Raw genomic sequence first — 18,231 nt, 5'->3', positions numbered from 1 at the left:
GTTCTGGCCAATAGTTGCATGTGTAGCATTATGAAAAGCCTAACTGGCATCAGTCTGTGTTAGAGAGTGAATAAAAAGTAACTGTATGATGACTAATGTAGTCAAAATATTACTATATTTTGAGTCAGAGAAGTGACTTGCTGAGATAACACAGATTTTGCAGCTGTAATCAAGGTCATAGCTGGTTTCTTGGTAGATTCACTAAATGGACTATTTGAGTCTTTGGATTTGAACTACCAGAGTCTCTGAAGTAATATGGGTATCCTCTGTGGGACTTTTTCTTTGGAAAAAGTAGAATTTTATTTTCCATGTTTGTGAGTTTGGGTGTGTTTATGTGTGTGCCTGAGAAAGAGCATATGTACAGCTGTATGGATTTCGTAAACATAATGATAAGGGGAAAAGACAACCCCCCTCCCATTCCATTTACGTAAAGCCAAAAATAACCAAAACTAAATTATATTATTTAGGAATACATAAGAGATGATAAACTACAAGAAAAACAAGGAAATGATTATCATAAAACTAAGGGCAATGATCATCTCTAGCAAGGAGGTAACTGCTTAGTATTTCATGTATGACTACCATAATTTATTTATCTTCTCTACTTTGGATGGACATTGAGTTGTCTTAAATTTTTGGCTATTACAGATGTTGCTGCCATGAATATTATTGTACATGTATCTTTATACATACAGGCAGTAGTTTGGGATATTATACTTAGGAGTAAAATTGCTCAGTCATAGGGTCAGATCATGCCAAACTTTTCCAAAAGTGGCTCTACCGATGTTCATTCTCACTGACAGTGTATGAGATCCCATTACTCCACATCTTTGTCAACATCATCTTATCAAGCTTTTTACTTTTTGCAAGTGTTTTGGGGTTATATAGTTATTTCTTTTTTGTGGTTTTCACTTATATCTGCTTAATTATTAACAAGATGGAATATTACTTTATTATTTATTGACCATTTGGATTTCCTCCTCTGAAGTTCCTACCCAAGTCCTTTGCTCACTTTTCCATTAAGCTTTTGGCTGGTCTTTTTCTCTTTAACAGTAGGAGTTCGTTATATACTCTGGGTATTAGTAATTCAATGTTATAGGTGTGATTAGTATCCTCTGTGAATGTCTTATCCCTCTTTTTAGTGAGTCTTTTGATAAACAGAATTTCTTATTTTTGTTGCAGTTAAATTTATCATTTATTTCCTTTATGACTAGTACTTTTTGTGCTATTGCTTAATAAATCCTCTGTCTGAGGCTTTATGATTTTATCTTTCACTTCAAGTTTTTCTGGAATCGATTTTTGTGTCTGATGTGAGGTAGGGGGTTCAAGTTTATTATTATTTTTTTCTTTGTGGATATCCATTGTCCTATCATATTTACTGAAAAGAACATACACAGAAAAGGGTTTTTTGGGTCTGTTTTATCATAGTATTTGAAATACTGAGAAAGTATGTCAAAATCTTCTACTATGATTGTGGATTTGTCTGTTTTTCCTTGCAGTTCTATACATGTACACTTAAAATTTTATTAATTGCCTGTGTTACATCTTCCTGGTTAATTGGACCTTTTATCATTATGAAGTGACCCTTTTTATTGCTAGTAATGCTTTTTACTATAATCTCTGTTTTCAGAGATTACATACAACTCCTTTCTTTTGGTTATTATTTACATGCTGTATCTTTTTCCATCCTTTTGCCTCAACTTTTTTCTATCCTTATTTTTTGGATATACATATGGCATATAGTTGGATTTTTTTAATCCAGTATGACAATTTTTATTTCTCACAGGCACATCTAGTCCATTTATATTTAATGTAATTGTCATTATATTTGAGTTTATATATGTCTTAGTCTGCTACAACAAAATACCATAGACTGGGTGGCTTAAACAACAGATATTTATTTCTCACAATTCTGGTGGCTGGGAAGTCCAAGATCAAGGTGCTGGCTGATTTGGTTCCTGGTGAGAGCCCTCTTTCTGGCTTGAAGATGGCTGCCTTCTCACTATGTCCTCACATGGCAGAGAGAGCTGGCTCTGGTCTCCCTTCCTCTTCTTATAAGGACACTAATCCCATTGTGGGGGTCCACCCTCATGACCTCATCTAAACCTAATTATCTCCCAAAGACCCTTCCTCCAAATACCATCATATTCGGTGTTGGGACTTCAACATATGAGTTTTGGGAGGACACAAACATTCAGTCCATAACAATATACATCACTTTATATACGTACGTATCCCCTTCTTTTCAAAAGTTCCCTTCACGTCACTTTGCTTTTATGAAAGTCCTAAAACAGGTACTAAAACATTAGTACCTGTTTTCATTAACTGAAAGAAATTGGAAGAGGATTTTCGCTTTTACAAAAACAGTGAAAAGTGAAAATAGCATTCAGCATTTGTTTTGCAGCGCAGCCAGTGTAGAGGCAGCACACATTCCAGGGGGCAAGAGTGGCACTGCCAAGCTCCTTCCCCAGGAACTACACTCAGTCTCAGCATCAAGCTGCCATAGCTTTAGAGTATATCTGTAAGCATCTGTGCTTCATCTCAATTTATTTTGTGCATCTGTTAGCAAGATGTATCCTAAGGTAATTGCTTCTTTGCTTTACCCCGTTTTGGCTTATGAAAGGTTTCATAGAATTTTGGATAGTGGGGGAAACCTGTATTGTGCTTTCTCATTGCCCTGTCCTTTTTTTTTTTTTTAAATAAATTTATTTATTTACTTGTTTATTTTTTTGGCTGTGTTAGGTCTTCATTGCTGCACGTGGGCTTTCTCTAGTTGCAGCGAGCAGGGGCTTCTCACTGTGGTGGCTTCTCTTGTTGTAGAGCACGGGCTCTAGGTGCACGGGCTTCAGTAGCTGTGGCACATGGGCTCAGTTGCTCCGCGGCATGTGGGATCTTCCCAGACCAGGGCTCGAACCCGTGTCCCCTGCATTGGCAGGTGGATTCTTAACCACTGCGCCACCAGGGAAGCCCGCCCTGTCTGATCTATAATGATTTTTCTTCTCTTTCTTATCTGATTTTGGATTGGCTAATTTTTCTTATTCCGTTTTCTTCCTATATTATTTTCAAAGTAATATATACTGATTCTGCTTTTTAAAAATTATAGCATGCATACTCATTAAAGTTTAAAATTCATTAATATTTTACCTGCTATTTATACAAGAAGCTTACAATACTTCAACTCTTGGATTACATTCTATTATTGTTGTAATTTTCTCTTGTTTTATTTAACCCCACAGACTTTATTATCATTGCTTTCTATAGCCACTGATTGTTCTCTTCCTCCCTTCATAGGTCTTCACACTACATTTCTTCTTTAATCAAAGACCTTCCATCTGTCTCACTGTTACTTCTCTCAGAAATACATAATATATTTTAGTGAGATGCTGCTGATGGCAAACTTTCTTGCTTTTTTTTTTCCTAAAAGTCTCTCTATTTCACCTTTTATTGGGGAACATGTTTTCTCTAGATATAGGGATACTAGATATCGAATTCTATGTTAGCAATTATTTTCTTTCATTGCCCCTCTCCATCATCTCTATTCTCTTTTTCTGGAAATCTGATTTGACATATATTAAAACTTCTCACTCTGTACTTAGTGTATCAACTATTCTTTAATATTTTTCATTCTTAGTTTCTCTGTGCTGCATTCTGAATAATTTATTTTTACTTACTTTCTAGTTTGCCAGTTGCCTCTTCAGCTGTGTCTAACCTGATGTCAAACTTATTCACTAAGTTTTACATTTCATTTACTGTATTTTTCACTTCCAGATTCAATTTGATTCATTTTCAAATCTGCTGGGTAATTTTGCATTTTGTATTTCTAGCACGGCAGATTATTTAGGCAAATCCTTGTCCTGAATGCTAGATTTCCCTTCCCTAGTTTTTCACTCCCTCCTCTAAATCTGCCCAGAATGTCTAAGACATAAACCCCCAAACTTGTCTTTTGACATTGAGCTCACAATATGTTCAGTCTCTTTGTGAAAAATCCATTTTGTGAGCAAAAAAATTTCATGAGCATTTCTGTCTCACATACGCTCCATAGAATTTACAAGTATAAAACCCAGTCTATTTTATCTTTGACTTGATTCAAGGAGACAGGACTCCAGGAAGGAGTGAGATAAGCCCCCAGGCATCCATTCCAAGTGATTGTCTTGTTCTGTAACACACCCCCACCCACTACCCTGAGAAAGAAGAAAGAATATCAATCTCTCTCTTTTGTTCTCTCTCTGAATAGAGGTGACAGTTTAGAATGGGTCATGAAGTAGGTTGTGTACCCCTGCTGTCTGCTATTCCCCTGATGGTCATTGTAAGTGACTAGTTTGACTGATTGGTGAAAGACCATAGTGTACCACAATTTTCCCTCAATTATCCTATAAGTAGAGGCATCCACATGATACAGATTCTAATAGTGTACTCCACCTGCAGTTTTTATTAGTTGGATTGTGATGCCTTGTGGGTAGAAATTATGTGCTAAAACACGTTTTCTTTCCAACATTTCAGGCCCACGAATAGGGATGTTTTTCTAGTGATTATGATCTTCCATCTTCTTGAGTTGTGGCAAAAGTCAGAGTTGATAAGCAGTTTAATTTTGGTCTCATCAATAACCTGTGGACAATATGAGGAAGTAGGAGAGATATTATCACCAGCTACCAAACTGCTTTATGCAATTGTGATAAGTTGACCACTTCTTGCTATTTTTCTTTAGTGTTTATTCTTAAGTTCAACAGAAAGTCTTGTACTCAACTATAACTTTTTTTTTTTGTCATAAGAACCAAAAGAAATTTATTTACAAAATTTCTGACTTGACTGGTGGTGAGAAGCAAGAAACCATCAACTAAGACCCCACTGATAGTGTTCAAGCCAGTTCACACAAGAGAACAACCATTGCAGCTCCTGATGATTAGGCCAGAAAGATGTCCTTCTGCATGTCCTTCCAGTGAACAAGGAGATACATTTGACCACAGGGGCCTGTGCAAGTAGCATCATGGTACTTGTAGGCTCAGTTGAATCACAGCTTCTAGAGTGCTGTTCCCTGTCTACCTTACATAGCTGTTTCACCACTTTTCTTGATTTCTTTGTAGGCTTCTTTCTCTTTTTCTCCTCCTTTGTTGGTTTTCTCCTTTTCTCCTTCTCTGTTGGAGAGAGTCCTTTATCTTCTTTTCCTCCACTGTTGGCTCCTTCATCTCCTCCATTGTTGGCTCCTTTCTCTTCTTCTTTGTCCTGAACACTAGTGTAAACTGCTTTGTTATAACCGTCCCGGTTCCGAGCAATTTCAATGGCAAAAAATTGTATCCTGGGTGCAAAGATGGTGTTTTCCTCAGTGTACCCCTGAGAACAGTTCAGTCGCAGCAAAGTACCATAGTTGAAGTCTTTTACAATCCCATCAAACTTCAAACAGAATGGTCTCCACTTTTTGTAGTAGACTTCAGCATGCTGCATTGCTCTCATGGCCCAAGCCATCTCAATATCAGGATCGTTGCCGTAAGACTCGGCTTGGAGAGAAACAGCGTGCGCCACAGACGTCAGTCCCCGGAAACCTCATCATTTCCACTGGTCGCCTCCATGTTGCAGCCCACAAGGCGTGGCTCCAGTTCTCCGGAAATGACGTTTTGCGTGCTCCTTCCGCAGTTCCCCAACTATAACTTTAAAGATAATTTTCTCCTTTTTTTTTTTTAAAAAGTTAATGTCTGTATTTATATAATGATGAAAACTATCATTTTCCCTAACCTTTATTCATTTACTCTGCTACTGCCTGAACTCTGTAGATGGAAAGGCAAGATGAAGTCACTTATTTTTATTTTTAGGGTGAGTAAATATGCTCTTCATTTCCTATCTCTGGTTGTGAAATTGTTCTTATAATTTTTAGGAGGTAGAGGAATAGGGAGGGACTGGCATGATAATGAAATGTATAACCTATGAAACTGGAAGAAAATAAGGAGTTGCTTTAGTATAATTAGAGTATGTCATGGGTCTTTTTTTTTTTTTTTTTTTGAGTGCCACATGTTGAGCAATAAAATACAAATATGGCTAGAAAGAAATATTAGAAAACCCAAGCTGAATAACCTTCAAACTCAATTCATGTTCTTGTTTGCTTCCAGACTCTTTTTAAATCAATATTGATTCAGAATTTTATTTATTCTGAGAAGATGTGTGATTATCCAATAATTCATGGCTGTTCTATAGCACAAATTCACTGCTTTGTCACAGTAGTCAAGAAAAATCATTTTTTCAGAAGTGCATTTCCAATGCCCCCAAACGTGCATCTTTCAGCACTGCCTATAAAATCAGTCTATTAAGACGCAGCCTGAGTGCTTTATGTATGTTTTCTTTTACCTGCTCAGTGGAAATGAGGTTGCTTCTTTTAGGTATTACTTCTAAGGTTGGCATTCTAACTAAATGTTAACAGTTTGTGTTCATATAGGGCAGACTGTTTCAAATGATGATGCAAACTATTTAGAAACCAACGCTGTGAGTAGAAAAACCTTTCTTAAAGTAGGAGATTTGACATTCTGGTGTAACATAGGGTGATTTATCATCCATATGTTTAGGAGGTTAGACTGGGAGAAAAACCACCATTATAAGGTCATGATACCATGGTATTGTTTGGTTTGAGTCAATGCTGAAGGAGTCTCATTTCCATTTCCATTAATCTTGCCATGTCCAGTGTGGGGTCATGTTTCTACTCAAGATGAGTTTCTGGAATGCACATCATTTTCTGCATGAGGCATTGCCATCACTAGGTGATGAAGCATGGTACCATGCCCTTTCTTTCACCCCCACCAAATGCATTCCTCTGCAGTGCTTCTGGAATTGCCTCATCGTCTCTCACTGCTACAGCCTCAGTCAGGCATCTACCATCTTATGTCTGAAATATGATAGCAATCTTCATGTTGGTGCATCTGCCTTAACTTTTCTATTTCCTCTGCATCAAGCAGAAACAAAAACACATGACGGTTGGGTTACTTTCTCAGGGGACTTGAGGGGCTTTGTACATCCTCCTCCAACTCCCGATGATATACATCATTCCCCTAACTGCTCTCCTCCCCCAGACATAGCTCTTCGCTATGGCTCAGTATGTGCTTTTGTCCAGCTTTCCCATGTGCCACAAAATTCTGTCCTTTAAGCAGGCTCAAAATTCCTCTCCTCCAAAAAGTGATTCCATAAATGTCACACCCATCTTAGTCATTGAAACCATTTAGAATTGTTGGTGTCACTTATAGCCAATGTGACAATTCAACCAAAGTTGAGTTGCATCGATTCTGCACAGATCAACTTTGGTTATAAAGGTGATTTACATATCCTTTACTATTTTCCAGTTAGATGGTCACCCCGAAGGCAGAAATTGTTTCCTTCTTTTTCATTTTTTATTTTTTGCTACTATCATTCTGTAAATGACAAAATGGAAGTTCAGAGAGAAAAAAGCAATTCTCTCAAGATCATACAGCTTGTAGGTAGCAGAGATGACATTTGATACTAGGTAATTTGATACCAATTTTTTAAAAAAATCTCATTAATAGGTTTTTAATATGATTTTTAAAATTAATTAATTAATTTTATTTATTTTTGGCTGCGCTGGGTCTTCCTTGCTGCGTGCGTGCTTTCTCTAGTTGCGGAGAGCGGGGGCTACTCTTCGTTGCGGTGCGTGGGCTGCTTATTGCGGTGGTTTCTCTTGTTGCAGAGCACGGGCTCTAGGCACACGGGCTTCCGTAGTTGTGGCTTGCGGGCTCTAGAGCGCAGGCTCAGTAGTTGTGGTGCAGGGGCTTCGTTGCTCCGCGCCCTGTGGGAACTTCCCGGGTCAGGGGTTGAACCCTTGTCCCCTGCATTGGCAGGCGTATTCTTAACCACTGCGCCACCAGGGAAGCCCAGATACCAATTTTTATGCACCGGTATGAGATACTGTCTCCCTTACTTCCTTTGTTAACTCCTACTGATCTTGACATTACAAATTGTATGGTAAATTAGTGTTAGTGATAGGGAGAGTAATTTTTTTTCCATAAGTGCATTTTAAGGAGTCTATTAACTTGCTTTTAATCCAAGTTGAAATCTATCTAAAATAATTACCTGATGATTGTCAAGATTGCTCTCCTCTTTGTATTTTTATAACCTAAATTAAAGATATGAGAGTTCAAAATTACATTGACATTCTTTTTAAACTTACTCTATAAACATTTATTGAGTGCCTGTTATGTATATATTGATACCAGGCACCAAAGTAGGTAATAGCAATAGAGCAATAACCAAGGTCTAGTTTCTGCCCTGCAGGAACTATCAATCCAATAGGAGGATAGTCGTGTGTATTAGCTTCCTCTGCTGCTGTAATGAATTACCACTAATGAGGTGGCTTAAAAATCACACAAATGTATCTTATAATTCTGGAGGTCAGAAGTCCAAAATAGGTCTCAGTGGGCTAGAATCAAGGTGTCGGCAGGGCTGCGTTTTTTCTAGAGACTCAATGGGAGACGCAGTCTTCTTACATTTCCAGCTTCTAGAATTTGCCACATTCTTTGGCTCATCACCCGCTTCTGTCATCAAAGCCAGCAATGTCCAGTCAGGTTTTTCTCATCTTGAGTCACTCTGACCTTGTTTCCATTGTTGCACCTCCTTCTTTGACTCTTCTGTCTCCCTTTTCCCCACTTAAGGACTCTTATGATTATATTGGGCTCACCTAGATTATCCAGGATAATCTCCACATCTCATGGTTCTCAACTTAATTAAATCTGCAAAGTCCCTCTTGCCATGTAAGGTAACATTCACAAATTTTGGCATTAGGACGTGGGCATCAGTCTACCACTGCATATAAACAAACACCTTGTTGGTACAGTGTATCAAGTGCAACAATGCAAATAATAGAAGTATGTATGTCTCAGAGATGAATGGAATTAGTTACCATGGGGTGGGGTTATATGAAAGTTCTCAACATTGGTCTCCAGTCAAAGTGGGCTCCACTTACTGGCACAATGGCCAGTAGAATGTCTTTAGTCCTTGTTCTCCTTGACAATGAGTGGGAAGTTTGTAAGGGGAACTGTAGGCTTCCTTTAACCATTGCCAAGGGAACAAAGAAGGGAAAGTCATATTATTCAAAGGGCAGTATGCAAAATACCTGATTTTTGGAGGGGAACCATAGCAGTACAGATTGGCTAAAAGATCAAGTTAAAGTGAAGGGTGGTAGGAGATGAGGCTGGTGAGATGGGCCAGGTGGAGAAAGGCCAGATGTGCTGGGCTGAGAAGTCGAAACATCATCCTGTAAGAAATGGCAAAGAACATGGCTCCTTATCCTTTGTTGAGACTTGGAGGAAAGAGAACCCTTTCCTTGTAAGAAATGACAGGCCCTTATTTATGGACACAGCATCTTAAACATGTTTGAAAAATAAAGTAAAACAAGTATTTAATTATTCACAATTCTCCACTGACTGTTGTTGAATATTAAAGCAAGACAATTTTGTATGACACTATTTTCCCATGCTTGTTGGAAAGTTACCTGATGTGCTTGCTCATAATAGTTCTAAGTTCCAGGATACTTATTTACCCCACCTTAGTTCTCCCTTCGCTAAGTCACATTAGATCCTCTGAAGGAGACTACCTGAATGAATAAAATTAAATGTCTCAGAATTTTGCTTTTAATAACTGATCAATGGTAGTTATATTGTCATTTAAACAGATTGCATTTAAGAAAGAAAGGAGTCTTTCTAAGCATGACTGGCTGCTTTATCTTGACATTTTCATTCGACAGAGTCATGTGCAATCAGCACCCATGAACTGAATTAATTACCTGGACTGTTTTTCGTAATATTCATGAATTATTTCTAGTAAGAAAAAATTGCATTGTATGCATGCAGTATAAACTGTTAGCTACAATAACAAATGTGCAACTGTCTGTAATGAATATTTTTTAGTGATTATATTGTCACAATAATTTCGGTGATCAGAGAGTCATAAGAACTGAAGAAGCTTTTAAAATGATTACCTAATCTTAATTTCTTTTTCTTTAATTGAGAAGTATGAATTGCATTTAATTAGCTAAGCTATGTGATAGTGAAGCATTGTAGCTCTTTTTACTTAGCTGGCCCCTCAGTCTATTTATTCCAGAGATGCAATTAGAGCACATGAGAGCCTCAGAAAAAGCGATGCCCTGTATTGATTTCAGGAAATAAAAAATTTGCATGACAATACAAATTCTGTCAGCACATGGGGCAGGCTGAAGTCATCACTTTCCAGCTGCCATTACTATATGAAATCAGCTAAATCTTATCATTTGACTGTGGTCTTAGTGTATTTGCAACTGAAATATAAGGCAGCCAGAATTTACAGTCAAAAAGTGTCAGCTTTTCAGATTTGACAATAGCATTTCATTTATACTACAATCCACTTTTTCACTTTGTGAGGTGCAAATCACACCAAAATTAGAAGCCAGACTAGACACTTTTAAACCAGTTTTTCCCATTTTTATGTAAAAAGCAAATAATTACAGGATCAATATAAGTTTTTAACCTCTTTCAATATATCTCCTCTCCCCACTCATCTATGGAATTTCTCTAAGATCACTATTGAGAAATTCACTGCCAGGTAGCTCAACACAGGCTTTGGGATCAGACCATCTGCCTTTGAATGCCATCTCCACCCCTTATTAGCTGAGTGAGCTAGGACAAATTAGCTTATCCTCTGTGACTCAACTTCCTCATCTATAAAATTGAAGGATAACAATGGCATACATCACAGAATTATTGATAGCATTAAATGATATAATAAATATACCAGTGCTATTGTATTGCACAGCTCAAGGGGGTACAATTCACACTGTGTTCTATGTGGAATTGTGAAAAATGACATATCTGTGTGTAAATCACTTAACAGCAGTTCCTGGTACAAATAAGCATTCACTTAATAATCATTTTTCTGTGGAATTTATAATCCTTCTTTCTTGAAATTCTTGAGCTTTTTTGAATATCACTTTTCTGCTTCTCTTTCTGTAACTGTTATCTCTTACCCTTAATTTTGGTATTTCCCAAAGCTCATACACATCTGATGACGTGCTTTTCTCTTACTCCATCAGGTTTGGTCTGTTATGTACATCTAGAATTAAGGACTGTGCATGAACTGAGACAGAGGTTAAGAATGAAATTCAGAATAAAATCAAGTGGCCTAGTGGTCTCCAAATCTGATTGTGCATCAGAATTATCTGATGGGACATTAAAAATTACACATTCTAGGTCCACCCCAGACCTACAGAATTGTAGTACTTTGTGTGGAGGTGCTGGAAGTTGTACCACCACCACCGGCACACCCCCCCCCCCCAACCAAAGTTTTCAAGATATTTTAGCTGTTCAGCCAGTTTGGGGATGGAAATCTGGAACCAGCAAGAATATCGGCACTAGTGTTCCACATCAGAGTGGAAGATCCAAGCCAAAAAGCACAGGGGCCAGAGAGCTGGTGGAAAGTAGAGCCCAAGTTCAGAGTCAGTCAAGAGCAGGAGAGACCTATCCATTCATGATGCCCTCTGCGTTCCACAGCACCCTCTGCATGTCTCTATCGTGGCTCTTAACACCAGTGATGATATTATAGTCTTGAGCTTATATTTCTTACTCAACTGTGAGATTTGTGAAAGCAGACTTAGTCTCCAGAATTCATCCTTGAATCCCCACCACCTTTTTATTGCAACGATATAATAATGTTGTTAAAATGAGTTATTGAAACCCTAACTCAGGTCAAGAGAGTGAGTGTATTATGGGACTCCTTGGTTGCCTGTACCTAGCAAAAAGCAAGAAAAAGGACTTCAATATAAGGATACAATGTATCTCATGAAACTCAACCCCAGGTCTCAGGTAGGGACTGGAACAGGAAGCTGAAGTCTATCAGGATTTCCATCTTCGCTTCTCCTTGTGCATCTGCTTCAGTAATTTCTTTCTGAAAGCTCGCTTTCTCTGCTTCTCTGGTCTTCAAGCTTTATATTTTGCAGTTCTGATCTCCTGATGCCTAACTCACTGTCTATTCTAATTCCTGGGATAGAGTGGCCAGAAATGACTGGCCTAGTTTGGGTCTAGTGTCCAAACCAGATCTAGTCACTGATTGCCAAGGAACAGGCACATGGGAGAAACTTGGCAGCCAGAGACCATGCCTGTGGATTACAGAGGAAGTCAGTTCCCAGAGAAGGGGTGACTAGATACCCTGAAATGTATTTGTTGCCATGAGGCAGAGTCAGACAAGCAGTCAGAAAGGAAGCTGACAGTGTGTCCGAGAACTGTAGGATATACAGACTGTCTCAAACAGGAAGCATTTTACTCATTTCCCCAGAGTAGGAACCGATGCTGGCAGTGCAGGGTATGACCAACAGGGGTCTGTTCTGCTGCAACGAGACAGGGACGAGCGTGGCTCCCAGGTGCATTATTTACCACCTGGGTGATGGTGGGTACAGTCCTTAGCCTCTCTATGCCTGGTTTTTTGCATATGTAACGTGAGGCTAATAATGGTTTCCAGTCTACCTACACAATAAGGTTATTTTTTCAAAATAAACAAAATAATGCATAAGAGCACTTAGTACAGTGCTAAAAACGTATTAAATATTTAATGCTAAAAACGTATTAAATGTTACTGTTATTGTCATTATAACAAGAGATCCTGATATTCTTTGTGGAAAATTTATCACTTTTCATGTGGTAACGTTATGACTTCCAAATATTTATCTCAAGATTTGACCCAAGACTTCAGTTTCTTTTTGTAAACTTTTTAAATTGAAATAGAGTTGATTTACAATGTTGTGCCAATGTCTGCTGTACAGCAGGGTGACTCAGTTATACACATATACACATTCTTTTTTTTAATTTTTATTAATTTAACATCTTTATTGGAGTATAATTGCTTTACAATGGTGTGTTAGTTTCTGCTGTGTAACAAAGTGAATCAACTATACATATACATATATCCCCATATCTCCTCCCTGTTGGGTCTCCGTCCCACTCGCCCTATCCCGCCCCTCTAGGTGGACACAAAGCACAAGGCTGATCTCCCTGTGCTATGCGGCTGCTTCCCACTAGCTATCTATTTTACGTTTGGTAGTGTATATATGTCAATGCTACTCTCACTTCGTCCCAGCTTCCCCTTCCCCCTCCCCGTGTCCTCAAGTCCATTCTCTACATCTGCAACTTTATTCCTGTCCTGCCCCTAGGCTCACCAGAACGACTTTTTTTTTAGATTCCATATATGTGTTAGTATACGGCATTTCTTTTTCTCTTCCTGACTTACCTCACTCTGTATGACAGACTCTAGGTCCATCCACCTTACTAAAAATAACTTAATTTCATTTCTTTTTATGGCTGAGTAATATTCCATTGTATATATGTGCCACATCTTCTTTTTCTCTTCCTGACTTACCTCACTCTGTATGACAGACTCTAGGTCCATCCACCTTACTAAAAATAACTTAATTTCATTTCTTTTTATGGCTGGGTAATATTCCATTGTATATATGTGCCACATCTTCTTTATCCATTCATCTGTCGATGGACACTTAGGTTGCTTCCGTGTCCTGGCTATTGTAAATAGAGCTGCAATGAACATTGGGGTACATGACTCTTTTTGAATTATGGTTTTCTCAGGGTATATGCCCAGTAGTGGCATTGCTGGGTTGTATGGTAGTTCTATTTTTAGTTTTTTAAGGAACCTCCATAGTGTTCTCCATAGTGACTGTATCAATTTACATTCCCACCAACAGTGCAAGAGGGTTCCCTTTTCTCCACACCCTCTCCAGCATTTATTGTTTGTAGATTTTTTGATGATGTCCATTCTGACTGGGATGAGATGATATCTCATTATAGTTTTGATTTGCATTTCTCTAATGATTAATGATGTTGAGCATTCTTTCATGTGTTTGTTGGCAATTTATATATCTTCTTTGGAGAAATGTCTATTTAGGTCTTCTGCCCATTTTTGGATTGGGTTGTTTGTTTTTCTGATATTGAGCTGCATGAGCTGCTTGTAAATTTTGGAGATGAATCCTTTGTCAGTTGCTTCATTTGCAAATATCTTCTCCCATTCTGAGGGTTGTCTTTTCGTCTTGTTTATAGTTTCATTTGCTGTGCAAAAGCTTTTAAGTTTCATTAGGTCCCATTTGTTTATTTTTGTTTTTATTTCCATTTCTCTAGGAGGTGGGTCAAAAAGGATCTTGCTGTGATTTATGTCATAGTGTTCTGCCTATGTTTGTTTTGCTCTAAGAGTTTGATAGCGTCTGGCCTTACATTTAGGTCTTTAATCCATTTTGAGTTTATTTTTGTGTATGGTGTTAGGGAGTGTTCTAATTTCATTCTTTTACATGTAGCTGTGCAGTTTTCCCGGCATCACTTATTGAAGAGGCTGTCTTTTCTCCATTGTATATTCTTGCCTCCTTTATCAAAGATAAGTTGACCATATGTGCGTGGGTTTTTCTCTGGGTTTTCTATCCTGTCCATTGATCTATATTTCTGTTTTTGTGCCAGTACCGTACTGTCTTGATTACTGTAGCTTTGTAGTTTAGTCTGTAGTCTGAGAGCCTGATTCTTCTAGCTCCATTTTTCTTTCTCAAGATTGCTTTGGCTATTCGGAGTCTTTTGCTTTTCCATACAAATTGTGAAATTTTTTGTTCTAGTTCTGTGAAAAATGCCATTGGTAGTTTGATAGGGATTGCATTGAATCTGTAGATTGCTTTGGGTAGTAGAGTCATTTTCACAATGTTGATTCTTCCAATCCAAGAACTTGGTATATCTCTCCATCTATTTGTATCATCTTTAATTTCTTTCATCAGTGTCTTATAATTTTCTGCATACAGGTCTTTTGTCTCCTTAGGTGGGTTTATTCCTAGGTATTTTATTCTTTTTGTTGCAATGGTAAATGGGAGTGTTTTCTTAATTTCACTTTCAGATTTTTCATCATTAGTGTATAGGAATGCAAGAGATTTCTGTGCATTAATTTTGTGTCCTGCTACTTTACCAAATTCATTTATTAGCTATAGTAGTTTTATGGTAGCATCTTTAGGATTCTCTATGTATAGTATCATGTCATCTGCAAACAGTGACAGCTTTACTTCTTCTTTTCCGATTTGGATTCCTTGTATTTCTTTTTCTTCTCTGATTGCTGTGGCTAAAACTTCCATGTTGAATAATAGCGGTGAGAGTGGGCAACCTTGTCTTGTTCCTGATCTTAGTAGAAATGGTTTCAGTTTTTCACCATTGAGGACAATGTTGGCTGTGGGTTTGTCATATACGGCCTTTATTATGTTGAGGTAAGTTCCCTCTATGCCTACTTTCTGGAGGGTTTTTATCATAAATCTGTGTTGAATTTTATTGAAAGCTTTCTCTGCATCTATTGAGATGATCATATGGTTTTTCTCCTTCAATTTGTTAATATGGTGTATCACATTGATTGATTTGCGTATATTGAAAAATCCTTGCATTCCTGGGATAAACCCCACTTGATCATGGTGTATGATCCTTTTAATGTGTTGTTGAATTCTGTTTGCTAGTATTTTGTTGAGGATTTTTGCATCTATGTTCATCAGTGATATTGGTCTGTAGTTTTCTTTCTTTGTGGCATCTTTGTCTACTTTTGGTAGCTGGGTGATTGTGGCCTCGTAGAATGAGTTTGGGAGTGTTCCTCCCTCTGCTATATTTTGGAAGAGTTTGAGAAGGATAGGTGTTAGATCTTCTCTAAATGTTTGATAGAATTTGCCTGTGAAGCCTTCTGGTCCTGGGCTTTTGTTTGTTGGAAGATTTTTAATCACAGTTTCAATTTCAGTGCCTGTGATTGGTATGTTTATCTTTTCTATTTCTTCCTGGTTCAGTCTCGGAAGGTTGTGCTTTTCTAAGAATTTGTCCATTTCTTCCAGGTTGTCCATTTTATTGGCATAGAGTTGCTTGTAGTAATCTCTCACGATCCTTTGCATTCTGCACTGTCAGTTGTTACTTTTCCTTTTTCATTTCTAATTCTACTGATTTGAGTCTTTTCCCTTTTTTTCTTGATTAGTCTGACTAATGGTTTATTAATTTTGTTTATCTTCTCAAAGAACCAGCTTTTAGTTTTATTGATCTTTGCTGTCGTTTCCTCAATTTCTTTTTCATTTATTTCTGATCTGATCTTTATGATTTCTTTCCTTCTGCTAACTTTGGGGTGTTTTGTTCTTCTTTCTCTAATTGCTTTAGGTGTAAGGTTAGGTTGTTTATTTGAGATGTTTCTTGTCTCTTAAGGTAGGATTGTATTGATATAAAATTCCCTCTTAGAACTGCTTTTGCTGCATCCCATAGGTTTTGGGTCGTCATGTTTTCATTGTCATTTGTTTCCAGGTATTTTTTGATTTCCTCTTTGATTTCTTCAGTGATCTCTTGGTTATTTAGTAGTGTATTGTTTAGCCTCCATGTGTTTGTATTTTTTACACCTTTTTTCCTATAATTGATATCTAGTCTCATAGTGTTGTGGTCAGAAAAGATACTTGATACGATTTCAATTTTCTTAAATTTACCAAGGCTTGATTTGTGACCCAAGATATGATCTATCCTGGAGAATGCTCCATGAGCACTTGAGAAGAAAGTGTATTCTGTTGTTTTTGGGTGGAATGTCCTATAAATATCAATTAAGGCCATCTTGTTTAATGTATCATTTAAAGCTTGTGTTTCCTTATTTATTTTCATTTTGGATGATCTGTCCATTGGTGAAAGTGGGGTGTTAACGTCCCCTACCATGATTGTGTTGCTGTCAATTTCCCCTTTTATGGCTGTTAGTATTTGCATTATGTATTGTGGTGCTCCTATGTTGGGTGCATAAATATTTACAATTCTTATATCTTCTTCTTGGATTGATCCCTTGATCATTATGTAGTGTCCTTCTTTGTCTCTTGTAATAGTCTTTATTTTAAAGTCTATTTTGTCTGATATGAGAATTACTATGACAGCTTTCTTTTGATTTCCTTTTGCATGGAATATCTTTTTCCATCCCCTCACTTTCAGTCTGTATGTGTCCCTAGGTCTGAAGTGGATCTCTTGTAGACAGTATAGATACAGGTCTTTTTTTTGTATCCATTCAGTCAGTCTATGTCTTTTGATTGGAGCATTTAATCTGTTTACATTTAAGGTAATTATCAATATGTATGGTCCTATTACCATTTTCCTAATTGTTTGGGGTTTGTTATTGTAGGTCTTTTCCTTCTCTTGTACTTCCTGCCTAGAGAAGTTCCTTTAGCATTTGTTGTAAAGGTGGTTTGGTGGTGCTGAATTCTCTTAGCTTTTGCTTATCTGTAAAGGTTTTAATTTCTCCGTTGAATCTGAATGAGATATTTGCTGGGTAGAGTAATCTCGGTTGTAGGTTTTTGTCTTTCATCACTTTAAATATGTCCTGCCACTCCCTTCTGGCCTGCACACTTTCTGCGAAAAGATCAGTTGTTAACCTTATGGGGATTCCCTTGTATGTTATTTGTTGTTTTTCCCTTGCTGCTTTTAATATTTTTTCTTTGTATTGAATTTTTGATAGTTTGATTAATATGTGTCTTGGCATGTTTCTCCCTGGATTTATCCTCTGTGGGACTGTCTGTGCTTCCTGGACTTGATTAACTGTTTCCTTTCCCATATTAGGGAAGTTTTCAACTATAATCTCTTCAAATATTTTCTCAATCCCTTTCTTTTTCTCTTCTTCTTCTGAGACCCCTATAATTCGAATGTTGGTGTGTTTAATGTTATCCCAGAGGTCTCTGAGACTGTCCTCAAATCTTTTCATTCTTTTTTCTTTATTCTGCTCTGCAATAGTTATTTCCACTCTTTTATCTTCCAGGTCACTTATCCGTTCTTCTGCCTCAGTTATTCTGCTATTGATCCCTTCTAGAGAATTTTGTATTTCATTTATTGTGTTGGTCATCATTGTTTGTTTGCTCTTTAGTTCTTCTAGGTCCTTGTTAAACATTTCTTGTATTTTCTCCATTCTATTTCCAAGATTCTGGATCATCTTTACTCTCATTATTCTGAACTCTTTTTCAGGTAGGCTGCCTATTTTTTCTTCATTTGTTAGGTCTGGTGGGTTTTTACCTTGCTCCTTCATCTGCTGTGTGTTTCTCTGTCTTCTCATTTTGCTTAACTTACTGTGTTTGGTGTCTCCCTTTCGCAGTCTGCAGGTTTGTAGTTCCTGTTGTTTTTGGTATCTGCCCTCAATGGCTAAGGTTGGTTCAGTGGGTTGTGTAGGCTTCCTGGTGGAGGGGACTAGTGCCTGTGTTCTGGTGGATGAGGG

The 18,231-nt window shown here is 37.6% G+C and overlaps 1 protein-coding gene and 1 pseudogene across 2 annotated transcripts in view; one reads left to right on the top strand and one right to left on the bottom strand.

The window, feature by feature from the left end:
- SLC44A5 (solute carrier family 44 member 5) overlaps window positions 1-18,231 on the top strand; it is a 353,266-nt gene that overhangs the window by 179,400 nt on the left and 155,635 nt on the right. The window lies entirely within an intron of this gene.
- Window positions 4,876-5,564, bottom strand: LOC118883698 (annotated as a pseudogene).

Source organism: Balaenoptera musculus, chromosome 1 (assembly GCF_009873245.2).
Source record: "Balaenoptera musculus isolate JJ_BM4_2016_0621 chromosome 1, mBalMus1.pri.v3, whole genome shotgun sequence".
Lineage (NCBI taxonomy): Eukaryota > Metazoa > Chordata > Mammalia > Artiodactyla > Balaenopteridae > Balaenoptera > Balaenoptera musculus.
The sequence above is the reverse complement of the archived record's forward strand: the minus strand, read 5'-3'. Positions and strand labels throughout refer to the sequence as shown.